Source organism: Tenrec ecaudatus, chromosome 14 (genome assembly GCF_050624435.1).
Source record: "Tenrec ecaudatus isolate mTenEca1 chromosome 14, mTenEca1.hap1, whole genome shotgun sequence".
In the NCBI taxonomy this organism is placed as follows: domain Eukaryota; kingdom Metazoa; phylum Chordata; class Mammalia; order Afrosoricida; family Tenrecidae; genus Tenrec; species Tenrec ecaudatus.
In genome coordinates, this window is record NC_134543.1 from 98869944 (window position 1) to 98897259 (window position 27316).

General features: G+C 40.1%; 1 protein-coding gene and 1 pseudogene across 16 annotated transcripts in view; one reads left to right on the forward strand and one right to left on the reverse strand.

Annotated features, from left to right (window-relative positions):
• The window catches only part of MGA (MAX dimerization protein MGA), a 114826-nt gene that overhangs the window by 21300 nt on the left and 66210 nt on the right, over nucleotides 1–27316 (forward strand). For 12 of the 16 annotated variants that reach the window (XM_075531318.1, XM_075531325.1, XM_075531327.1 and 9 more), the window contains exon 1: nucleotides 20536–20661. The exons of 3 other annotated variants lie outside the window; for them this stretch is intronic. The gene's annotated coding sequence lies outside the window, so the exon portion shown is untranslated. Of the gene's footprint in view, nucleotides 1–20535; nucleotides 20662–20705; nucleotides 21250–27316 lie in introns of those variants that run through there. One more of the 16 variants, XM_075531319.1, reaches the window with a different exon arrangement.
• Nucleotides 447–946, reverse strand: LOC142425771 (small ribosomal subunit protein eS27-like pseudogene; annotated as a pseudogene).

Genomic DNA, 27316 nt, shown 5'->3' on the forward strand with positions numbered 1-27316 from the left:
GGCAGTGTTTGGTTTGGGTTTGGTTAATGTTCAATGTGTCCTGCTTTCTTATAACCCTTTTTGATTGCCCAGTTTATTCTTCAGCTTTATAATGAAGTACCAAATAATTGATATTCTGCACTTGATCTTAGCCAAAAGGCCGAGAAGCGATATAATTGATATTCTGACTGGCTCTTTTAATCACTAATTTCTCCTGGATTACTGTTCCAAAATCTTTTCATCGACTTTGTATGTAAATCCCAACAACTACAATTTGTATGTAGCATCAGTTAATCAGATGTTTGTCTTAGTATGTAGGTACTTTTCTATGCATAAAAACATTAATGAAACACTACAGATATAACAAGATATCTTTAACATGACACAATAATGATGATAGTATTTTTATCCATCATATTCCAAAGTTAGGCCTGTTTGTGATTATGAACTATTGTATATGCTTCAGGTTTGTTTTTTTTTCCCCCATAATCAGAACTTTATTGAAAGGACTGACACCAAAATAGGAGTTCACTGCCCTGTGCTTTGTAAGTAGCTGCATTCTCTTGGCAGCTTCGCCAGCATTGCTGAGCGGAGCAGGCTTTCTGTGACATAACAGGAATTCAGGAAGTTGGTGGAGCTTTAGTGCTGCTTTCTTCTAAATGAACAGCCTTCTGTAAGCCGGGCTTTTCCTCCTGTAGGCTGGCACAGCACTGTTGAACAACCTACACAGAGAACCGCTGTCCGGGCATGGCTGTAAACCGTGGTAATCTTGTAACAACCTGGACATTTTACATCCATAAAGTAAGAATTTGGGCTCTGAACTAGTTACTTCTTTTTATGCTTTTTCTTTTCCTCCTCCAAGGATGGATGTAGTAAATCTCTTGCCAAAGGCATGTCGCTCCTCTCGCTAGCCTCGCGGCGCCCACACCTGCAGCGACGGCACCAGCCAACTGCGGGCGCAAGAGCGCCGGGCTATACTTCAGGTTTTTAATAATGGGGGAACTTCCAAAAGTTTGTGGAAAAATTCAATTATCTTTTTGAGAATAAAGGACTCATAGTAATTCTATGGACATTGTAGAACTGCCCTTTATTATCTTTTAATTCCATTTTCCGTTGGTAGTCCCAAACTTAAGCACTGAGCCACAAGGCTCCTTGGTGTTAATTCCATTTTCCATGAACTTTGTGAAGCTCCTTTAGCTAAGAGGCTTTTATAGAGGTTATTTGTAACTATTGGTTGTATGTAAGGGGATGTTAGTAATTCAGGGATTTTCTGTATTGCACACCATTGCTTTTAAAAATTTAAAATTTTATTTGCCAAATAATTAAAACTAGAACTATAATATAAGGACTACTAACAGATTTTTAGGGTCTTTTTATTTTGGAGAGTTGTGGTTTACATGATATTGTGATAGAATTTAGTCAGTACAAAGTTTAAAAAAATGATGTTAGTTAGGAATTTTAGGGATTCAGAGACATTTTAGGAATGTTTTAATCTCTAAGGTTGGGTAAAGCTTATTCTTTGGAGGCACATTATTATAATAGGTTCTTCACTTACCCACTTTCCCACCCACTTTCTCAGTAGTCAGGAATTCTATTTTAACATTATACATGTACTTTGAGCTCTTTGCTGGAGAAGGAACCTCAGTGTAATAAATCCAGTGGATTCAGCAGTCCTCACCCCAGGAATATCCTTTAAGCTATTACACTGAGGGAGGGTTAATGGTGTGGATTATAGGTGTGAAGGTTCCAGTCAGTAAGCCTGAAGTAGAGTTTATTATTTTGTCATTCAATCCCTAAGCACCTACCATATATGGACGCAGTATGAAGTATTGTGGGGGACACACAAAAGAAATGGATGATTCCCTGCACGTAAAGGCCCTTAAAATTGAGTTGAGGAACAGAAATTTAAGATTTAAAAGGTATTTAATCTTAATAAATAATAATATCAGTAAGTGCAGAGTACTATGGTACAAACCATGGGTTCCACATTTTTTCAGCTCATAATTATGTTGTCAAAATTAGGTGCAGTTTTGAATATTTTAATCAATTTAAAAAATTTTTATGACTCGCATGCTCTGCCTTTTCTCCTATCCTTTAACATTTCTAATTTCAAGGAGACACTGATTTCACTCATTGTTTGATATGTTAAAGGTCATGTAAGGGAAGATACTACTTGCTATTGCATTACATCCAAACATTTTCTTCACTTATATCTGTAGGGAAAATGGATATCTTTCCTCCTTCCAGGTAAAAGGAGGTGGTAATGACCTTTGAGGACAAAATTTTTATGTATATGACTATGAGCTTAAAAATAATTCTGTCTTGATATTATAAAAGCAGTTTTTATTTTGGAAAATGAGAAGCATACATATAGATTAGCACCAAGAATGAAGTAAACATTTTTAATATGCTAACAATTTATCACTGTTTGCACTGAATTATAATTCATCTAGGTTTGCTTAATCACAAGTTTTGTTTTTAGTTAATGAAATAAATAACTTAGGCTCCTTTAGAGATAAGTAGATAATTGTCCTTAAATCTTATTTTTTTAAAATCATTTTATTGGGGGCTCATACAACTCTTTTTAAAAATCATTTTATTAGGGGCTCATACAACTCTTAATACACTCCATACATACATCAATGTGTAAAGCACATTTGTACATTCGTCCTTTGCCCTCATCATTCTCAAAACATTTGCTCTCCACGTAAGCCCCTGGCATCACGTCTTCATTTTTTCTCCTACCTCCCCGATCCTCCCTCCCTCATGAGCCCTTGATAATTTATAAATTATTATTATTTAGTCATTTCTTACACTGTCCGGCATCTCCCTTCACCCACTTTTCTGTTGTCCGTCCTCCAGGGAGGGGGTTATAGGTAGATCCTTGTAATTGGTTCCCCCTTTCTAGCCCACATTCCCTCCACCCTCCCGGTATCACCACTTTCACCAATGGTCCTGAGGGGTTAATCTGTCCTGGGTTCCCTGTGTTTCCAGTTCCTGTCTGTACCAGTGTACACCCTCTGTTCTAGCCGGATTTGTAAGGTAGAATTGGGATCATGATATTGGGGTGGGGGGAAGCATTAAAGAACTAGAGGAAATTTGCATGTTTCATCGTTGCTACACTGTACCGTGACTGGCTCATCTCCCTGCGACCCTTCTATAAGGGGATGGATGTCCAGTTGCCTACAGATGGGCTTTGGGTCCCCACTCTGCACTCCCCCTCATTCACAATGATATGATTTTTTTGTTCTTTGATGCCTGATACCTGATCCCATTGATACCTCGTGTTCACACAGGTTAGTGTGCTTCCATGTGGGCTTTGTTGCTTCTCAGCTAGATGGTCGCTTGTTTACCTTCAAGCCTTTAAGACCCCAGACGGTGTGTCTTTTGATAGCTGGCCGCCATCAGCTTTCTTCACCACATTTGCTTATGCACCCACCTTGTCTTTAGTCATTGTGTAAGGAAGGTGAGCATCATGGAATGCCAGTTTTGCAAGAACAAAGTGTTATTGCATTGAGGGAGTACTTGAGTAGAGGCCCAATGTCATCTGCTACCTTAATACCAAACCTATACATATGTGCACATAGATTTATTTCCCTGTCATCATAAATATATTTACATATGTATATGCCTGTATTTAGATCTCTGTAAATGCCCTTTGCCTCCTAGTTCTTTCCTTTATTTCTTTTTTACTTTCCTCTTGTCCCACTATCATGCTCTGCCTTAATTTGGGTTTCAGTAATTTCTCTCAGTTACTTTGCCCTTGATCAAGCTCTACCAGGACTCTTACACCCTCTTCACCATCGATTTTGGATCACTTGTTCCCTTGCCCCTGTGTTTGTTAACACCTACTTTGTTTCCCCTCCTTCCCCTTCTCCGATGCCTCCCTTCCCTCCCACAACCGTTGGTCCCATTGTTTTCTCCTCCAGATTGCTTATCCCGCCTATCTTATCCAGATAGACCATTCAGTAATTATATGAAGGATATATTTTTAATGAAGGCAAAATAGTACCTGAGATTCTTGAAAGTGATTTGGGATATTGTTTTAGACATTAGAAACCTTCCAGAAATACTGTTTGTTTTTTACCCCTCGAGTTATGGGAAAAATAATAGCTGTCAGTAAGGAAGTTGGAGGATATATGACAAACTTTGCTGTAGATTAAACATATTGGGGGACATAGGTGGAGGAAAATGGATTATATAATAGATTTTCAGCTAGTAGTTACTTTTTAAGGCCCTAAGGCAGGTTCTATGACTCATTTTTTAAATGTTAGGGAGCCTGTTCTGAAGATAAAGCCTTTTTTCAAAGAATACTAATATGTTAGTGATAAAATAAAAGCTCAGTTCTTAAATTTTAACTTAGCCCAACAGACTGGACTGGAAAACGCTCCTAAGGGCCAGCAAACGATCCCTGAACTAACTACAAGCTTTTCTCTTGTGAAAAAAAAATTTTTTTAACTTAGAAGATTTTGTTTTTACTGCTGTTCAGCATATCTCTCATTTTTATATTATGCAGCTTCATAATTTTATATATTTTTGCTATTTGAGGTATTTGCTGACAAAGTTTAGAGTCTTGTTGAAACCCTTTATTCATCATGGCTTATTTTCCCCTCATAGTTCTTTTTGGCTACTAGTACCAGAACCAAGAGGATACAATTAGAGAGACTCAAGAGGCACTACATTTTGCATTTGTTGTTTGTCTGCAGGATACGTCTCTATAATGTCAGGGAAAGCCACTTTTTTTAAGTTAATAAATCATTTTATTGGGGCTCATACAACTCTTATCACAATCCATACATACATCAATTGAGTAAAGCACCCTTATACATTTGTTGCCCTCGTCATTCTCAAAATTCTCCTTCCACTTGGGTTCCTGGAATCAGCTCGTTTTCCTTTTTTTTCCCCTCCCCACTCCCTCTCCTTCCCTCCCCGCTCCCCCCATGAACCCTTAATTGTTTATAAATTATTATCTTACCCTGCCCGGTGTTCCCCCTCACCCACCTTCCCATTGCCCATCCCCCAGAGAGGAGGCTACACATAGATCCCCGAGATCGGTTCTCCTTTTCTGCAACCCCTTCTCTCCCGTTATCTCCACCGTCACCTCTGGTCCTGAGGGGTCTGTCCGTCCTAGATTCCCTGTGTTTCCAGATCCCTACTGTACCTTCAAGCTTTTAAGACCCCAGACGCTATATCTTTTTGATAGCCGGGCATCATCAGCTTTCTTCACCACGTTTGCTTACACACACGTCTGTCTTCAGCAATCATGTCGGCAAGGGGGGTATCATGGAATGACCATTTAGCTGGACAAGGTGCTATTGTATTGAGGAAGTATGCGCGAGGAGGCCCAGTGTCCACTGGAAAGCCACAGGTGCATTGTTGCGGTGGCAAAACTTGGCTGAACCAACTCCATATGCACTGCGAGTCGACATTTTCATCCATTTGGGAAGTTGCTGGACATCCATCCAGAATGAGCTTTGTCATCAATTGACATTTCACCTATTTTGAAACAAGAAAACCACTTGTATACTTGAATTTTTCCCATAGTGCTGTCCTTATAAGCTGTGTTCAACATCAAAATAGCTTCTGTTATATTTTTTCTGAGCAGGAAAAATAATTTCACAGCCACATGCTGTTCTCTTAAATTGGCCATCACAAAGAATGAGGTTCAAGTGAAACCTTTTACGAAAAATTGACTATGACCAGAGAGAACCTTCCCAGGTAACATCACTGGGTTAACTAAGAGCAAGTTGTTCGATGCTTGCCTAGCAGAAAATGAGCACTACCGAAGCTCCTTTCTATCTAGCTCAATTCCGGGATTTTTTCCGGTACTCCTCTTGTAATGGTCTATAAGGTTCTGTGTATGCTTCTCCCTTCTCTTGACTTCATCTCTTACCCCATAGCTCTTTGCTTTCTGCTCCAGCATCTTCTACTTGCTTTTTCTTATTATATAGAACACATATTGTTTCATTTCTGGTTCCCTCTGTCTGGAACGCTTAATTCCTTTATGTCTTAATTGCTTTCTTCCTTATTGTCCATCCCTGATTTATATTTCCCTATAGAGTCTATTATTATGTAACATATATATCATAGCATATCGTATTATATTTATTTTAGTTGTTCAGTGTTGTATGTCTCCCTCTGCCCCCTTAAAATAATCATGAAGGAAGGGATTTTTCTCTCATTGACTTTTGTCTCCATAGGACCTAGAACAGTGATGGGACACACAGTAAATGCTTGCTGAGTGAATGAGTAAGTCTTCCCAGTACTATGACATGGACACTGTTAATTGCCTTAATTTTGCAGATGAAGAAAGTAAAGCCTACTGAGGTTAAGGTTAAGGACTTTGTATAGGATCATAGGACTCTTTGTCATCCTGCCAAACAGTTTTATTTCCTATTAGATCTCACCATGCCTTCTGTGCTCAGTCATGTGAGACCAAACAAACAAACAAACAAACAAACAAACTTTTCCCTGTGGCTGGGGTGTGTGTTTGTCTCTGTGACTGTCATATACGTTTTCAAGCTCATATCCTTTTCTCAGTGGGATGACCGTTTGCAACCTTATTGAAGAAGGCTATGGTGGTTGCTTGGCGGAGGTGGGAGGAAAGGATATTCTGAGCTAAGATCAAATGGTGGAAAATGCATGCATGTTTAGAGAGTAGTTTGTTTTGAATGAAGGGTTTTTTTGGGGGGGCATAATAGGCAGGGAAGTTAGAGAAGGGGAAAATATGTGGACCTATATATGGCAGAGAATCTTGCACTTTAGGTCAAGAAACCTCTATTTTACTGGCTTTTGAAAGTTCTGGCCTTAAATATTTGATGTACTCTACCAATGAGAATGGCTTGGAGTTGGAAGAGGCTAAAAGTAGAGGAAATTTAGGAGATTATTATAGTGAAAAAAGAACTGGTGGCATAGTGGGTTATACATTGGGGTGCTAACCACAAGGTTGACGGTTTAAGCCCAGCAGCCTCTCTGAGGAAGAAAAATGAGACTGTTTACTCCCATAAAAATCTATAACCTTGGAAACCCACAAGGGCAGTTCTCCTTTGTTCTATAGGGTCAATATGTGTTGTAATAATGAACTCGGTGGCGTTGAGATTTTTTTTAATAGTCCTGAAGTGAAGAGGTAAGATTTAGAGTTGCAGAAATTAAAGTACAGATGTAAGATACTTAAAAGGACTTATACAATCTTTGAACTCTGTACTCTGACCTACAATATGCTAGATGATCTGCATTTTGCAACCTTATCTGCCACTTTATCTCTTCCCACCTTCCCCCTCCATCACTGTGCTCTCGCCTCATCTCTTTTTGAACGTACTGCTTGTCTTTTTTTTTCAATAATTTATTTTGTAGTTGAGAATATATGGAACCAAAACATACACCAGTTCAGGTTTGCACATGCACAACTCAGTGTAGTGATCACATTCATTGAGCTGTGTGACCATTCTCATCCTTCGAGCTGTTCCTTTCCCATTGACAGAACCTTACTGCATCTTAAGATTTCTGTCTAATCTTTTAAGTGGCTGCTGTCAATTTGATCTATATAGATCTCTTTTTTTAACATCTTAAAAGAGCATAATGATCAAGCCATTCTGACTAATCAAGCTGAACTGTTTGGTTTTAGGATTTCAGGGGACAATTTTACCATAAGGGTTAAAGTTTATCTCAAGGCATTACTTTCAGAGGTTCATCCAGCCTCCATAACGCTAGAAATTCAGGATTCCATGAGAATTTGAAATTCCATTCTGCATTTCCACCTTTTGCCAGGAATCTTCTATGCAATCTTTTTTCTGTTGTCATGGCTATGGAGGTGGTTCTTCATGGGGCAGTTGACCACAAATTCCATTTCCTCTTCCCATTCCAGATTCTCCATTTTCTTCCATTGTACCAGGCAAATAGAGACCAATGGTTGGACCTTGGAAGCCCATTTATAAGCTGTTAAGACTCAGGCACCTCACAGGTACCATGGAGGTAACACAGAAGCACTGAACCCATTACTAGGCCAATTAGCTGGGCTGTTCCGTGCAACTATGACCTTAAGCCTCCAAACCAGGGAACCAAATCCAATTAGGTATTTGGTTATATATAAGCAGCTTTACCAGCTACTCGGTTTTTTGCTTATCATAAATATGAGGGTATAGAAATAATTTCTTTTAAATTTCATTTGGAAGAGGGCTGTCACAGAAATGACTTTGATGGAGGTGTGGTTTTGCCTTCCACAGACTATATATACCTCCAAGGAAACCAAGAGTAGTGACTGGAGATATACCCGCTAGTAAGGTCAGTACTCAAATTGTATCCCAATTTTACCCTGTTTCTTTAGATTAACAGATAACATTCTAACAAAATGGAACCTATGCCATAGGTGGAGGCTAGAATTTGCAATATATCATTAAACGGAGGATGACTAGAAAGGTTATTTTAAGTATTTGATTACATCTTAGAAACTAAGTAAAAAAAAAGTATAGCTACTTGGGTTCTCGTTCATGCGCGAATGAGTTTATTCCAAACAAAATGTATTTAAATAGTGGATGGCTGCAAATTCATTTTCTCAGTAAAACACTTGTCTCATACAGCTCTTATCACAAAAACATCCATCCATCCATTGTGTCAAGCACTTTTGTACATGTTTCCATCATTATTTTCAAAACATTTTCTTTCTACTTGAGCCCTTGGTATCAGCTCCTTATTTACCCCCTCCCTGTTCTACCTCCCTCCCTCATCCTTGTTAACTTATATATTATTATTTTTTCATATGTTACACTGACCGATGTCCCCCTTCACCCACTTTTCTGTTGTCTGTCCCCCTGGGAGGAGGGGGTTATATGCAGATCACTGTGATGTGTTCTCCATTCCCCCCCCCCTGACATACACCTTCCCCTTACTCTCCCCCTCCTGGTATACTCTCATTATTGGTCCAGAGGGGTTCATCTGTCCTGGATTCCCTGTTTCCAGCTCTAAGCTGTACCAGTGTCCATGCTCTGGTCTAGCTGGATTTGTAATCTAGAAATGGGTTATAAGACTGGAGAGGAGGAAGATTTAAAGAACTAGAGGAAAGGTGTGTGTTTCATCGGTGATTTAAAAAAAATTCTCCATAGATGTAATTTTTTTTCATTCAACAAGAAGCTATAACTTTTAAAAGATAGAAACAGTACAGATTTAAAACCAAAGTGTACTTATTTGAAACACTAAAACCAGGTCTTTGTTTTCAGATGGGTACATTGTTAATTCCACAATAGCTTCTATAATATCATTACTGTTGTTCCCAGGGCTCTGTCTTTGCTCTTGGTACGTTTGCTTGTGATGTGACCAATTCTATGTCCCTACTTCCACACTTGTTTCATCAACCTCTTTCTTCCTCTTCACTCTCCTTTTGTACAATTGGCGTTAGTGTGTGTTCTTGAATATTCTAGATAGCTTCACCTTGAATATTACATTTCTCAACAGCTGCTAGCGGTGCTTGCTGAGATATATCCTTCATTTTGGCTTCTGAAGTGGGGCTCTTGTAGACATCTGACTCTGATGGCAAAGAGGGTGGTCTTTGCCTTCCAGATAGTGCCTCTAGTAACCCCTGTGACTTGACAAAGGCTGTTCGGACATAGCTTTGCATGCCTTCTCTTCACTTTGGCTCTGCTTTGCTTTACTGACTGGTTCCTCATCGATTTCATGTGTAGCCACCAGCTGGGCTTGTTGCGTGGTGACCTGTGTGGAATCCTGCTCTTCGAGCTTGGCTCCTGATTTGCAACGGTCAGATTCTGTTCCAGATCCTTGGTAGCAGAGACGGTTTCTGCAACTTGACTGGACATTTTGTACCGGGAATGCAGAACCACGATGGCAGCAGAAAGAGAGCCACCGAGAGACTCCATAGATGTAATCTTGATAGATTTTTTTAAAAGGAAACAGGACACTCATGGACTTATGAAGAAGTTTTAAGAAAATTCCAAGGGCTCAAGTAGAAAGCAAATGTTTTGAGAATGATGATGGCCACAAATGTACATATGTGCTCGACATAATGGATGGATGGATGATGATAAGAGTTGTATGAACCCCCAATAAAATGATTTAAAAAAAAGAAAATGAAAATTGGGTTAGAAAAAGACCAGGAAAGTTGTACAGAGGAATTTCCCCCCATTCTTACATTGCACCACTCATTCTTTGAGTGTAGCAGATTTCTTATTAGAATTTCATTGGGAACCTTAATTACCCTGTTCATCCTATAGCCCCCAGCCTTGCCCCTTTAGACTTCTTTTTGTTCCTCACACACAGAAAATATTTAAAAGAGGGTATAATTTGACACCCTTTAGACCCTCCAGGATGAGTAGGAAATTTCAAATAGTAACTCGAGAAGATAAAATATTGTAATGAAATGTGCAAAGACTTAGAAAACCCAAAAGAAGAACACGTTCCACGAATCTTAAGCTGAAAGAACTCAAGAAAAAAATTCAAGCATTGAGTTGCAATATTGAAAGAGTCTGTGGGGAAAATGTTGAATGATGTGGGACGCCTCAAGAGGATGGAAAGAATATTCAAAGTCACTGTACTTAAAATAACTAGTTTGGCATTCCACCATTTCAGTAGGTAGCATATGAGCAAGAACCAATGGTGATGAAGAAAGAAATTCATGATGCACTGAAAGCATTAACTACAAACAAGGCTCTAGGAATTGGTGGAATACCAATGGAAATGTTTCAGCAATTTGATGAAGCCCTAGAGCAGCAGTTGTTTCCCATGATTTTAGGAACCGAGACACTGCTGCTCTCCAGGCAGGTCTGCACACATGAAGATACGCCTCCATAAGAGTACCTGGCATGAAGACTGTTACCCAATGCTTCACCATGCTTCAAGACAAAATTTCATTTCTTTGTAACTAGAAAGAAATATTTCACTATAATTACATATTGTTTTTGTGATTAATCACTCTGCTTTAATGATGCTCAATTTGTAATAATGAACATATATCCTATATATCAGATATTTACATTACAATTCATAACAGAAGCAAAATTACAGTTATGCAGTAGCAATGAAAATAATATTATGGTTGGGGGTCACCACAACATGAGGAACTGTGTTAAAGGGTTGCGGCGTGAGGAAGGTGGAGAACCACTGCACTAGAGGCATTCAATTATGTAGACCAGGAAGTCTGAAGACAGTTGGCCAACTGACTGGAAGAGATGCATATTTGAACCCATTCCAAAGAAAGGTGACCAGCAGCATGCTCAAATGATAGAATAGTTTCATTAATAACACATGTAGTACAATTTTGCTGAAGATTGTCCAATAATGGTTACAGTAGTACATTGACAAGGAACTAGCTGCCAAAGGTTCAGGCTGAATTTAGATGAGGATGTGGATCAAAGGATATCATTGCTGATGTCAGATGGACCTTGGCTGAAAACAGAATACCCAAAAGATGTTTACTTGTGTCTTGTTGTTAATGCTAAGACATTTGACTGTGTGGATCATAACAAGCTCTGGATATCTTTGAGAATAATGGGAATTTCAGAACTCTGCATTGTGCTGGTGCAGAACCCGTACATAGATTAAGAGGCAGTTGTGTGGACAGGACAAGGGAATATTGCATGGTTTAAAATTAGGAAAGGTCACTGTTGTAACCTCTCATCATATTGGTTCTATTTTTATACTGAGCAAATAATCAGAGAAGCTGGATTATATGAAGAGGAATGTGACATCAAGATTGGAGGAAGGCTTATAATAACTTTCAATGTGCAGATGACACAACCTTACGTGCTGAAAGTGAGGAGGACCTGAAGTCCTTGCTTAATGAAGTTCCAGGATTGTAGCCCTCAGTATGGAGTACTACTCAATGTAAAGAAAACCCAAAATCCTCAGGACTGGATCACTAGGTAACATCATGATAAATGGAGAAAAGGTTGACATTGTTGAGGATTTTGTCTTGCTTGGATACACAATCAGTGCTTATGGAAGCAGCAAGCAAGAGATCAAACGACATTTACATTAGGTAAATCTGCTGCACAGGACCTCTTTAGAGTGTTGAGAAGCAAGGGGTTGGTACTTTGAGGACTAAGATGCACATGACCCAAGTCATAGTGTTTTCCATTGCCCCACATACATGTAAAAGCTGGGCATTGAATAAGGAAGAATGAAATAGCATTGCTGCGTTTGAATTATGGTGCTGGTGAAGTATGTTGAAAGTACCATGGACTACTAACCTAACCTGTCTTTTAAAAAAATAATCATTTTATTGGGGGCTCGTACAATTCTTATCACAATCCATCCATCCATCCATTGTGTCAAGAATATATGTACATTTGTTGCCATCATTGTTCTCAAAACATTTGCCTTCTGCTTGAGCCCTTAATATCTGCTGCTCATTTTCCCCCTCCCTCTCCACTCCCCCCTGCCTAATGTTTTGAAAGTGCTCCTTAGAAGCAAGGATGGTACGGTACTGTCTCATGTACTTTGGACATGTTATTGGGAGAGACCAGTCACTGCAGAAGGACATGATGCTTGGTAAAGTCGAGGGGCATTGGAAAAAGAGGAAATCTCTTGACAAGATGAACTGACACATAGCTGCAACATTGGGTTCAAACAGAACAGTAATTGTGAGGATGGTACAGTACCAAGCAGTATTGCGTTCTGTTGTGCATATGGTTGCTATGAGTAGGAACCAACTTGCTGGGCCTAAGAACAATAGCATCCCGTTTTCAGAACTCTGTTCAGTTTTGACAACAGTCGCCTGTGCCCGCACTTCTTAACGTAGACCCTAACTAACTAGCCACACGCTTCTGATTTCCTGGCTGCAAATTTGTTAATTGCTCCCCCAAAGCTCCTTTGAGGATGTTGCCTCCTAGCTGAGGAGTCCTCCCACTTTCTCACCGCTTACCTGTTGGCTGAAAAATTGGGGGTTTCCTCTAAGATAGTGCTTCTCAACCTTCCTAATGCAACAACCCTTTAATATAGTTCCTCATGTTGTGACTACCCCTAACCGTAACATTATTTTTGTTGCTACTTCATAATCGTAATTTGGCTACTATTATGAATCTGGTGGCCCCTATAAAGAGCTGTTTGACCTCCAAAGGGGTCGCGACCCACAGATTGAGAAATGCTGCTCTACACCTTCATGATATTAGCAGTAACCTCTGGGGTTCTTTTTTTTGTGTGTGTGTGCACTTTTTTTATTTTATGTTTTTCACTTTAAATGTGCTCCCTCTTACTGCCTCTTCAGGTTTTATTATGCCCTAGATTAGTTCACAAAGCTCACAGAAAGTGCTGGTGTCTCGCTACATATATATTATTATAAAGGATATAAAGCAGGATTAGCATAAGGAGAGACACATAGGACAAAATGTGAGAGGGTTCCCAACATGGAATCCCAGTGGCCCCCAAAGAGATAAACTATGTCTTTTATCAATCAGAAAGCCTTTGGAGATTCAGTGCCCACAATTTTTCTGGTGGCCTTAATACATAATGCAAACCCCATCCTCTTACAGGAGGTGATAATGATGATTTTGTGTGAGTTACGCCTGGCCAGCCCCCATCTTTATGATTTCACTGGCATCACCTGGTAGGTGCTATCTGGGGTCCTCATCTAAGACCTTTAAATTCTAAAGTTTTTAAAAAAGAGATGATCTATTAGGAACAGAGGACAAAAGCCAAAATCTTTGGTTAGGTTAATGCAAACCTCATTTTACTTTTAAAGCAATATTACATGATAACTAACCATTGAACTACAGGAGAAAGATGAGGCTGTCCCCGTAAAAATTTACAAAGCTTGTGTTTTTGTTTAATTCAAGATTCAAGGCAACTCATTTTTGCTTTCTTTTCCATTGAATTTTTATCTGTTTCACTTTGTTATTGTTGTTAAGTATTTTTTGGGATATTCTGTCTATGAAATCCAGGATCGGTAAATCTGTAGAGACAGTAACTGGATTAAGTTTTTTGAGGGCATGGCAAGGGAAGTTGGGGGGCAATGGGGAGCTAATAACAATGAGTACAGAATAGAAGAAAAATGTTCTAAAATTGTGGCAGTGATTGTATGGCTTGTTTTGATATGATTGAGCTATTGAAATTATGTGGATTGTGTGTCAATAAAATGCTTTTTTTGTCCCCCCAAATTGAAGACAGAAACAATAATATTTTTGATTAAGGAAAATGGAAGGGATGAGTGGAGGGAAGAATCGGCCTAGCGTTAGGGAATGGGTAAAGGGAGGTAGAGAAGACAAGGCAAGAAAAATTAGTGTTTTTGAAGGCACAATACTTGGAAAGATGTGTCCAAGGTCACGGAGGAGCTCTAGTAGAAAACAAAGTTAGGTTCTTGGCTGCTGAGTGAAATGGTGGTTGGAATCCTTCCAGCAGTTCTTCAGGAGAAAGATTGGCTATTTATTCTTGGAAAGATTTGGCTTAAAATGTCCTTATATAGAGTTAGAATTGACTCAGTGGCACCTGGCAACAATCACATCTAATGGAGATTTTAAAAAATCATAAAAAAGAAAAAAACCACAAACAAAAATCATAATAAAAATAGTGAGCATAGATCATGTAAGCCCCTGAATGTCTTCCTTTGCTTCTCCCATGAAGTGTTTCATGAAATATAAATTGACCGTAACTCCTTTGGTGACAAATATATGCAAGCAATGTTAAACATTATTATGTGACATTTGAGGTATGTAAAACTATAAGAATTATAGAATATATATTTGTGTATTCATTCACCAGCTTTAAAAATACAGTTATAGCTCCATGTGAATTTCTCCCCAAATGTTCCTCCTTCATTTCTTCCCTCATCAGTTTACCATTGCCTCAATTTTGATAGCATTTCTCTGCATGCCATATGAGGGGTACCTCAAAAAACCCGGAATTGTGCTGGGTGGAGAGGAGCTTGAGTAGTATGCATTCTGCCTCCCTAGGTGAGCATCAAGCAACCCACTGAGTTAGTTAGTGCACCCAGGGGCTTTGCCTGGGAAGGTTCTCTCTGGTCACAGCGACTTTTTTCATGAAAGTGTTTTGCTTGAGCCTCTTTTTTTGTGTGATGGCTGATGTAAGAGAACAGCATGCAGCTGTGAAATTGTGTTTTCTGCTCAGGAAACATGCCACAGAAACTGTTGTGATGAACATAGCTTACAGGGATAGCACTATGGAAAAAACTCAAGTGTATGAGTGGTTTTCTTGTTTCAGAAAAGGTGAAATGCCTATTGATGACAAACCTTGTTTTGATGTCCATCAACTTACTCAGCTTGGCCTTGCTCCATGCGACTTCCTTTTGTTTCCATGAATGAAGAGGGACACGAAAGGACAGAGATTTAAAAAAAAATTATTAGGGGCTCATACAACTCTTACCACAATCCACACATACATCAATTGTGTAAAGTACTTTTGTACATTCATTGCCCTCATCATTCTCAAATCATTTACTTTCCACTTAAACCCCTGGCATCAGCTCACTTTTTCCTCTCCCTCCCCGCTCCCTCCTCCCACCTCCCTCATGAAACCTTGATAATTTATAAATTATTATTTTTTCGTATCTTATACTGTCCGACGCCCCCCTCTACCCATTTTTCTGTTGTCTGTCCCCCAGGGAGTAGGTTATATGTAGATCCTTGTAATCAGTTCCCCCTTTATACCCCACCTTCTCTCTACCCTCCTGGTATCCCCACTCTTACCACTCGTCCTGAAGGGATGGGATCATCCGCCCTGGATTCCTGTGTTTGCAGTTCCTATCTGTACCAGTGTACGTCTTCTGATCTAGCCAGATTTGTAAGGTAGAATTGGGTTCATGATAGTGGGGGTGGGGTGGGGGCAGGGAGGAAGCATTTAGGAACTAGAAAAGTTGTATGTTTCATTGTTGCTACACTGCACCCTGATTGGCTCGTCTCCCCTCCGGGACCCTTCCGTAAGGCGATGGAAAGGACAGAGACTTAAAAGATGTGATGAAATGACTTAAAAGAGGTGATGAAAAAAAGAGGGAGGTGCTATCAGCCATCTAAACAAATGAATTTGAAAAAATGTTTCCAAGAATAGAATCACATATTTGCCAAATGTATTAAGTATAATGGAGAGTATTTTGAAGGGAAGAAGGTTTTATAAAAAAATTATAAATACAAAACTTTTGGGGGGTTCTGGGGTTTTTTGGGTACCCCCTCATTTGGTACTTTCAAAACATATCATCAGGGATGGTTACTTGATGTACAATCAACAGGTAGATTTAATGGTCCACTAGATAAAAGTTTCTGTGAGTTGGAATCTACTTTGGTGACAGTGAGTTTGTATTTTTTGGTTTAGACAGATGAAAGGGGGAGATGAGAAGAGGAAGGTGTCAAGAATGGCATGGAGGGAGGAGGGGAAAAAAAAGAGGACCTGATGCAAGGGGCTTAAGTGGAGAGCAAATGCCTTGAGAATGATTGGGGCAGGGAATGTATGGATGTGCTTTATACAATTGATGTATGTATATGTATGGATTGTGGTAAGAGTTGTATGAGTCCCTAATAAAATGTAAAAGAAGAAAAGAGAAAAAAATGATTAGGGCAAAGACTGTACAGATGTGCTTTATACAATTGATGTATGTATATATATGAACTGTGAAAAGAATTGTATGAGCCCCAATAAATTGTTAAAATTAAAAAAAAAAAAAGAATGGCATGGGTTCTAAGAAAAAAATAATGGCATGGGTTTCTGATATGAGTAATTGTGTGCATCAGTGGGTCTCAAACTTCCTCAGGCCGCAACCCTTTAATACAGTTCCTCATGTGGTGACCCCCCCCAACCATAAAATTATTTTCCTTGCTACTTCATCACTGCAATTTTGCTACTGTTATGAATTGGGCGACCCCTGTGATAGGGTTGTTCGACCTCCAAAGGGGTTGTGACCCACAAGTTGAGAAGTGCTGCCTTAAAGAAAAATGTGAGTTAAGAATTACTGGGTATTGGTTATTGTATTTATGTTTTCATTAGTCAAGCTTTTAGCCACTGTGTCAGGGCTCCTGACAGGTGGCACTAGTTATGGCTACTTACAGTGGCATCGTTTGAAAATGTTAACCAAAGCAAGAGTACTTGATTGCGTCTATTACTTGAGTAGGGTTAAATGTAGTATGAGCCTATATTTGATATTTGGCATTTCATAGAGAACTGAGATCAGTGGTTTAATATTTATTTTTTCCATAAATATGTATCTGTACTCTTTCAGGCATTGTGTAACTAATAGTTAAATGGGACAGACTCACTGCTAGAGGACTGATTCTGACTCAATGACTGTAGAGGACAGAGTAGAACTGCTCCATAGGGTTTCCAAGACTAAGCCTATACTGGAGCAGACAGCTTCATCATTCTTTTGTGGAGTGGCTGGGGAGGTTTGAACTACCAATTGTGTGACTAGCAGCCCAGTGCTCAATCCACAGTGCCACCAGGCTTCACTATGGGAGGGGAACCCTGTTGTGCTAGTAGTCATCAAGACTGTCCAGAGCTGTACCAACTCTGGGGCTGTAGAATAAACTTCCGAACAGTGCATGAAGTGCCAGTGTTGCCCTATCTTCTTTTGCATGTATTTACTGAATAGGAAAAAGTTGCATTTAATGGTATAGGGTTTATGTGTTTGTAATCTAAGTTTATAACTGTATTTCCTAAGTCAGATTCTTATATCTCATGCTTCTTTCTCATCTTTTTTGTTTCTTCATATTTAGTAAACTCCACAAAATTGAACCAAGGAGAAAACCACGGAAATTTTTTGTGTGTATTAGTCTGGACAAGATTGAACCCCAGGAATATCAGCATTAGCTAGCTTGGTTTTTAAAACTTGATCTGGCTTGATTCCTGATCATTGACCTCATGTACAGCTACGCCAGTGGAAGCGTGGTATTTGCTAAGATATTCAAGTTTTAGCATAGCTTCCAGACTAAGACAAACAAGGAAGAAAGGTCTGGTGATCTACTTTCTGTATAATGTTAACTTGGAGGTGTCTGGTTATCAAAAGATATAGTGTCTGGGGTCTTAAAGACTTGAAGGTAAACAAGTGGCCATTTAATTCAGAAGCATCAAAGCCCACCTGGAACAAGCACACCAGCCTGTGCGATCATGAGGTGTGGAAGGGATCAGGTATCAGGCATCATCAAAACAAAAAATCCTATCTTTGTGAATGAGGGGGAGTGTAGGGTGGAGACCCAAAGCCCATCTGTAGGCAATCGGACATCCTCTTACAGAAGGGTCATAGTGAGCAGACGAGCCAGTCAGGGTGCAGTGTAACAATGATGAAACATACAACTTTCCTCCTCTAGTTCCTAAATGCTTCCTATCATGATCCCAATTCTACCTTACAAATCTGGCTAGACCAGAGGTTGTACACAGGTACAGATAGGAACTGGAAACACCGGGAATCCAGGGTGGATGATAACTTCAGGACCACTGGTGAGAGTAGCTTGGAAAGGGGGAACCGATTACAAGGATCTGCATGTAAACTCCTCCCTGGGGGCAGACAACAGAAAAGTGGGTGAAGGGGGACGTCGGACAGTGCAAGATATGATAATTTATAAGTTATCAAGGGTTCATGAGGGAGTGGGGAGCAGGTAGGGAGGGGGAAAATGAGGAGCTGATGCCAGGGGCTTAAGGGAAGAGCAAATGTTTTGAGAATGATGAGGGCAATGAATGTACAAATGTGCTTTACACAATTGATGTCTGTATGGATTGTGGTAAGAGTTGTATTAGCCCCTAATAAAATGATTAAAGAAACAAACAAAAGAACTGTAAGAACTCCCAATAAAATGATTGGGGGAAAAAAAAGTTAACTTTGAGTAAGAAAAGAGCATCTGAAAGGAACCTCTGCTTCCTCACTTTCAGAGAATCCCTAATGAGAGATACTATTTGGCTATTTTTTTCCTTTTGGGATGAGTGGTTGTTACCTGTTATCCTAGAAAATACCCAAGCTTCCATTGACAAGTCAGTAAGCTGTACATGAGATATAATGACCATTCATGCTTTAGCATCAGATATTGTCTAAGTCAACTCAAATTTTATTTCTGCCACAGAAATGGATGAGGTAGGAGACTCTGATAGGGCATATTATAGGAAAGAGTTTGTTGAAAATTAGGGAAGAAGAGCACTCTGTCTTCTAGTTAATTCCAGCTCACAACTGCACTCTAAGGTTTCTGAGGCTGTAAATCTTAGGCAGACATTCTCATCTTTTCCCCTTGGGAGCTGCTGATGGGTTTGAGACACTGATCTTGTGATTAGCAGCCCAATGGTTACCCATTAAGTCACTGGTGTTCTTTAAAAAGGTTATCAAAGCAGCTGTTAGCTTTCAATTTTGCTTAGGATCTTGGGAATTACATTCGTTCGTTACTCAGAATGTTCTTGATGACATAGTGTCTGCAATGAGGTTTCAGCCATTTTCCAGTTCATACTATTCCAACACAGTTTATTTCATTGTTGTCCCGTATTCATTCAGGATGAGCAAAATGAAGAGAAAGAAGACCCTTCTAGGTCAGAGCAGTTCTGTTGGATAAACCACCTCTTCTTGGTTTTCTCTTTCAGCCTCATTTTCCTTCATTACATTTTGTATTGTCACGTAGTATCAAGTTGATTTGCAAAACTTGTTAATTCTTGTGAGAGTGAAAGAAAACACTGTTGGAACATGGACCACAATTTGTGTTCTATTTCTTTGCTTTCCCCCCCCCCCCTCACGTAAGGCAACATTCTCTTTTTACTGGCATGTTAGCAGCAGCACAGAAGACAGAGCGGCTGGGTAAAGATGAAGAACAGTAACTAATTTTTGATGTTTGACTAGTATAAGTATTGCCCGTTGACATAGTTCGGCTGTTGCCCGGCAGATAGTAAGTAGATATTGGATATCTTTTTCTTTGCACTTCATAACTTAAATGTCATGAACGATCAAAAATGTGCAGCACAGGATGAAGGCATTTAAGCTTGGATACTCTTACGCGCAAAACTCCCAGCTTCCTGTTTTACTACCTAACTAGGATCTCTTATCTTTGAAACAGGCAATTTAGTGGCAGTTCTTCCTTTCCCACTTAGCAATGAGGTTTTCTGTTTCCTTAGTATCCTTTAGTCGTGGATGTTGCAAACCCGACCACCTAAGGGTCCCTGCTTCAAGTTTTCCCTACCACCAGGTACTTCCCAAGCGTACAACCGGGAGGAAGATCTCGGATTCATTTGAGGAGCTTGTGAATCCAGAGGGTCTGTGGAGCCTCTTGGGGGTGGGGTTGGGCGCCGCAGGGGCGGGGCCGGCGAGGTGCCCAGGGGAACGGGTGGAAAGGCAAAGTTGTGAAGAGCCAGGCAGCTATGGTTTCATAGGTTTCACGAAGGCTTCGTGTGCGATGTTGACGGAATTGGGGTGCTACCCTCCAGCTCCAACTTTCTTGAGTCTAGAAGCTTCATTAGGCATTCTTGGGTTGCCGGAACTTGGAAAGGCGGCGGCTTCAGCTCCGGGGGCGGGCCCCCAGGGTCTTGTCGCTGCTCCCGGGCTGTTTGGCCTCCTGGCGTTGGGGGAGGGGCGAGGGTGGTGCTGCTCGCGCCTCCTTTTGCGCCTGCGCGACAGGCTCCTAGCGGGTAGGAGCGTGTGCGTGGTGACGTGGGCGTCTGGTGCGCGCGCAGGCTCTTCAGCTGGAGCGGACACACGGTGTGCAAACCGAACAGAATAACCCGCCCCCGGCGGGATGTGAAGGACTCGGGTTGAGGCCGGCCACGCCCCGCACGGTAACTTTCGGGCGTGGGTGGAGGGCGTCGCTTAGTACCAGCCCGATTAGAGTTTTTCGAGAGTTTGAAGCTCTTCTGTATTTGAACGGCGTGAGAAGCGCTCCTCTTGAGACATCTTCGCACGCTTGGGCCAGGCTGGGCCTTGCGCGGTGCCGCCTTTGGCGCGCGCCTATGGTCCCCCTGAGCGAGGCTGCGCATGTCACCTCTCGCGCGTTCTCGACCTCACTTCCGTGTCGCGCTGCGAACTAACTGGAAACATCGACGCCAGAGAGAGCAGCCACGAGGCGGGCGGGGTGAGAAGCGCCTTTGGCGCGTCCCTGCCCTCGCGTGCGTGGGGTGCTGTACCGCATGGTGCGATCGCGTGACTGCCTGCTCAGTGCTGGCTCGTGATTGAGAATCATGCTCATGCGATTTGCATTTTAGAGCTCAGTCGCAAGGTCCCAAAACTCCGAGGGGAGATGGTACTGACGTCGCTTCTCTGAGGAGCTAGGTGCAGCTTTTTGACACCCGTGCCAATGTCTCTTTTAGCAAATTTCTGAGCAAATTGTTTGAAGCAGATTGTTGAATTTAATAGAGGAGGATGAAGAGGTGAGTTGTATATAGGAGTGGGGGACTTGGTAAACAAAGGGCCAGTGGTTCTTAGGTGCAGAAATGAGGGTGAGGGGAAACAGGTGGGAAGAGCACGTGTTATTTTCTTTTCATTGTGGGGTGTTCCTATAGCTTGTTTTTAGTTTTGGGGGGCTTCTGGCCACTATTAATCTCTCCCCTCAATGGTAGGTGAGGCTCAAATATAAACAGACAAACAACCCCCTCTCTGGAATTCCAATTACCAAAATCGAGGCATCTCTGTGTGCGAAGACGATGGGGGAAGTTAGGGGCTATTTCACTGTGAGATGGTGGTGGAAAGCAAAGATCTCGCCTAGCCTTCTGGAGCCTGGATTACCTGTGTCTCCTCACTCTGGTGAGGGTAGGTTCCGGGAGAGGTGAAGGCAGTCTTTGAAAGGAAGAGGTTACTTTGAGCAGAGCAACGTGAGAAGCCAAAAACCACACTCTCAAAAGCTCGCGTCGCCTTAGCGAACACGTGTATTGTGCAAAGTCGCGAGCCCACCCGCGCTGCTCGTGCGTGTGTTGCAGCATTCGCCAGGCTTTTTTGGCGGAGTCGCTGGCAAGCTCTCTGCTCCGGTTTTTTTGTTTGTTGGTTGGTTGGTTGGTTTTTCCGGGGTGGGGGTGGAGGGCGCTAGACGCCGTGGCTTGACTGCCGGGCAAGTGCCTGGGGACAGAATGACGGCTGCTGGGAAGGGGGATGGCCCCAGGACCCAATTCTTTAATCTCGGGAACCGAATTTGGCTTGGTCCCTCCAAGCGATCCGCGGATTCCGGTGTGCGGCACGTGATCCGCGGGGACGCCTCTTGCCCGGAAGAGCTTTCCTTGCGGCATTTTTTTCACGTGGTTGTTGGCTGTTGACTCCTGCTGTCGAAAAGCGGCCATTGTGGGCCTTTGGTAGTCGAAGGCGGCTGCTCCTTCCTGGGACATGCCGGAGACCTTTTATATTTCAAGGATATTGGGGCAACCTTAATACTAGGTGCTCTAGGGTTGTGCTCCCACAGCCACTGTGGATTGAAACAATTTCATGGGAAACACATACCTCAGACGTGCGATTGAGTGCCGTGGATACCTTGGTATACGTACTCCAAGCAGGGTGGCTGCTTGGTGACTGTCCGTTTCTGCCATAATTAACAAAAACAGAAAAACGTCTGTCTTTGCCATTGCTGGGAACTTCCTAGCCGTCAGTTGTAATGAAGGGGCCATTTCTAGGAATCAGGAAATGTACTGGAATACAGCAGAACGAATGGCATTTAGAGGCAGAGCTACGTAGCCAAGTAATTCTGGGCTCAAAACCTGAGGCGTTTCAAATGTTTGGAAATTTACCTTACAGTTTGTTTTCATAAAATACCTATGATGTTTGGTTTCCTCCAAAGTTAATGTTTATTAATAGAAAGTACCATTTATTTGATTAGTAAAATTAACCTAGTGATAATTAAGCCCTAGTAGTTGTCACTGTTGTTAATTTTAAGTTTTTTTCACTTTGTCGTCCATATTGGTAAATCCTGAAGTTTGAATGAACCCATTTTCTTAAAATTTTAACTTATTTACCTTGATCATGCCTTTATAGTGAAGGCTTTTTAATAATATAGAACAACTTAACAACGGTGTGTATTTTATTGGATGAAGCTTAGGTTTTTAAAAAACAATTTTGGAAACATTTAGCATGTTAAACATATTTGTGTATTTAAAGTAGTATTGATTTGGTATAGTTTTTTTTTATATTTGGCATGATGCACAAATTAACAAGTTGGGTAACTGTTTCCCTAACTGGGGTATTTTGTATATTATATGAGAGTTTATTAAAACATTTCCTAAAGAGTTCAGGGATGAAAACATATTTAGAAATAGGACACTTAAGTTGCAATGTTTTGTTTTTCTTTTTAATGGAACTTGCCCTGTTACTTCCCTGAAAATATTCTTATGGAAGTGTGTTTCTCGATGCGTCTGTATTTTGGAGGGACATTTCAGAGAGTATTTTTCTTTGCATAACTGGAGAAAGGTTAAATGGTGAAAAGCTGAAATTTCAAATTTTTTCAATGCTTAAGCCATGTGTGTATGTGTGGCAAAACTTTAGCCTTCTTTAAAGGTTCTATACTATAAAATAACAAAGTATTTTTCGAATCTTGCTTGAGGGAAATTTATTTATTGAGTAAAAACTAAGATACACTTTTTTTTTAGATTTGGGTTAAGGTTGTTTCAATACTTGAAAATTGTCTTTGTTTATATGAGAAACAAGAATATGTGGCATTACCTATTCTTTCATTGGAAAATTCAGTACAGTTGTTCGGAAATAGTCATATGCTTAGATTGAATCCGTAGAATAAGAATATAATTTCTTGGTTTTAAACTAATAGCTAGCAGTCTATATCTCATTAAAAAGATTATTTTAGTCATAAATTAGATCTCTCATTTGATCAACTTATGTAATAACTTGATTGGAGGATTTTTAAAAAGACCTTGCACAAATACTGCCCCAAACTTCTATCTTTCCCTGTTTTGCACATTTTTACATAAAGAAAAATAAATCTATTAAACGCACAAGCTCAAAATTGCAGTGGGACAATCTGACATTTGTAGGCAGAGGATACTTGAAATATAAGGTTAGTGTAAAATTCACTGTAAGTTCCATCCTGTAAATGTTGAATAAATTGTATTTTTGTCAATGGAATCTTTTGATGTTTAATAAACTAATATCTTAAAGTACTTTTTAAAAGCATTGGTTAAAACTTTGCTGTTCTGCTCTGAAATTCAAGATTTTAATACTATAGGTAATGTTTTAAGAGATTCTGAACGCTTCATGTAGTTCATTAATTTGAGATAGTAAAAAAATCTTCAGTTGCTTCTTCCTTAGTCATATTTAAATGCATGTAATAGATACATTTTACTTAGTTGCTCAGAAAAATAATTGGTTATTTATACAGCACGTTGCACTTTATGAATTAAATATAGGATTAGGAGTTGTGTTGTGTAGCACTGTAGAGATGTTATTCTTACGTGTTCTCTAAGCTTTATTATTTTACCCAAACCAGTTGCTATTGAGTTGATTTCAATTCATAACAATCCTCATGTATGTCACAATAGTGGGCTATAAAGTTTTCAATGGCTGAGTTTTTGGAAGTAGATGGAGAGGCCTTTCTTTCCAAACGTGAACCAACTTTTTGGCTTGCAGTTAACTTTGCCCCATTTAAAGTCATTTCATGACTTCTAAGTCTGCTTAAAGGAACCTTGCTGGTGCTGTGGGATAAGGGTCCTGCTGCGAACTACAAGGTCAGTCAGTGGTTGAAAACTCATCAGCTGCTCTGAGGGAGAAGATTAGACTCCTTTTTCTGAGATTCCTATTTAGGGCAGCTCTGAGTCAGAATTGGCTTGAGGGAAGTGGGTTGGCTTTGTTTTTTAAAGTTTGTTTTATCAATGTCTGACAGGTGTTACCTAAGTTTGTTAATTAGTGGTAGAAAGTCGATTTGGAAGGCTAAAACTTGAGATAATTTTTGAAAAGAATCACCTAAGTTTCATGTCTCTTAAATAACTGCAGATCACAGAGGGGAGAATACCTCTTCCCCACAATGGACATCAATACTTCAGTGTTTGGAAGTAAATTTTCTGTTTTTAATTTTAGCCACAAAAATATTTCTGTCTAGGAGACTTGATAGGGCAGTTCTACTCGCTTTTATGGGGTTGCTGTGAATCAAAATTGATTTCAAGGCACACAACCACGTCGCCCTAACAACAAGCAATCACCAACCTTTTGGAGTGTTGCTTCGTAAATTATGTTATCCGCAGGCTTTCGTTGTTAGTTGCTGTGCTGTAGCGTTGCTTTTAACTGAGTTATTCCACATGACAGAGTAGAAGTACTCCTGCCCTGCCCCTGGTTTTATAGTCTGTAATCTTTATGGGGAGAACCCTAGGGGCATAGCAGTTACACTTTGGGATGCTAACCACAAGGTCAGCAGTTTGAAACTACCAGCTGCTTCTCTGGAGAAATATAGGGCTTTTTATCTGGTAACAGACTTTTTACTCCAGTAAAGATTTATAGTCTGGGAAACTCAACAGAGCAGTTCTACCCTGCCATACAGGGTCACTGAGTAGGTGGGCATCGAGTACATGGCAAGGAGGGTTTGTTTTGGTGATCCCTAGCAGATCTCTCTCCCACAGAGCTACTAAGTGATTTCAAAGTGCTTACTTTTTGAGTGGCAGCCAAATGTTTAACTGTTGTACCACCAGGATTCCTTATGCTTAAGCTAATTTATGTAAAATATCTCTTAAAAAAGCAAACTCACTGCCACCCAGTAGAGGTCAGCTCATAGCGACCCTATAAGACAGGTAGAACTAACTATCCACGTGAGTTTCCAAGACCGGAATTCTTACCAGGAGTAGAAAGTCTGTTGTTCCCTGGGATTGGGCTGGTAGTTTTGAATTTAGCGTTGAAGATTTTATTTCAGTCAATATGATCAATCCTGGAAGAGGAGGTAAAATTCAGATTAGGGCATTTTACTCTTTCTCAGTAGTTCTTAATGTAAGGTAAAATTAGAATTTTTAATTAAAATGCACAAATTGTCTGAATTTAATAAGTAAAATTACCCTCATATATAGGTAGTAATCTTTTTTGTGATCTTAAGATACAATTCACATAACACAAAACTCACCATTTTAAAGTGTACATGTTTAGTAGTTTTTACGTATTATGTTGTATACCCATCACCAATATCTAACTTTAGAACATTACTATCACCCCCCAAAGAAATCCTGTCTACTATGTTAGCATTTTTTTTTTTTCAATTTTTCCTTTCCCCATTCTTGACAATCACTTTCTTTTTGTGTGGATTTGCCTATTCTGGATATAAAATCATGCGCTTTCTGGCCTTTTCCCTTTAACTTAAGAATTAATTTAGTTTGAACTTGAATTTTTAAAAGATGTATGTTCTCAAAAATTTTTAAAGTGGATATAGTATCTCAGCTACCTGGTTTATCCAGGTATTATTACTAATTATCTAGCGTTCCATTGCTAACCTTAATGTTTACTTATTTACATTAAGAAAATATATTTTTAAAGCTCCTGGGTGTTTGACTTTTAAAATTAGTTAGCATAATTACAAATTTTCTGAACATTTTGACCTTAAAATATATTGTGGCTAGTTTTGTGTCAGTCCCTAAGGAATTTATCATTCTTTTACAGATGCGTAGTATTCTACTGGATGGATGTGCCATAATTTCTTTAATCAGTCTATATTACAGGGGGATGCCCTTGGTCAAACAATGGGCTGCTTAATTGGAAGGTTGGAAATTCAGAAAGAAAGGCTTTTTGCTCCAGCAAGGATTTGTGTAGCCTTGGAAACCCTGTGTAGGGTCATTGTGAGTCACAATGGACTCCAGAGCGGTGGGTTTAGTCTTTCCCCCCCATTGGTTCTCTCCAGTCACATTTGCTCATATAAATGGCTATATGTATCTATGTAGAAGGAGCCGAGATCAGCAAGGCAAACAGTTCACAACCACTATCCATTCCTTGGGAGAAAGACGATGCTTCTGCAGGGAAGATTTATAATATCAGGAACCCATAGAGGCATTTTGTGTTGGAATCTACTCAGTGGCAGTGAGGTTTTTTTGGAAAGGGATTAGCTATATAGATGTACGATAGTCATGGAAGATGCATTTGTACTTTTGATATTATCAAGTAGCTCTTCCTCATAGAGATTCTGTAATTCTGACTCAGCAACTATTTGGATGATAATGTCCTTTTCACCAGCAGTCTGAATTTTTTTTTTAAAAAAAGGAATATCAGAGAATGGCAAGATGGCTCTAATGTGCATTTTTCTGATTTCAAGTGAGGCTGTGTATACATTTTCATTTATTTCCTGTATCTTTTCTGCGATCTATGTCATGTCTTTGGCCCATTTAAAAATTCTGGCTTTTGATCTTGTTTGAATTGTACGAGCCATTTTTATATTAGAGAAATGAGTTATTTATGATGTAAGTTAGAAAAAAATATGCCTTTGCTGGCCAACTATCGAATTAAAAAATTTTTTTTGGTTTAGATGTTTTTACCAGATTTTAA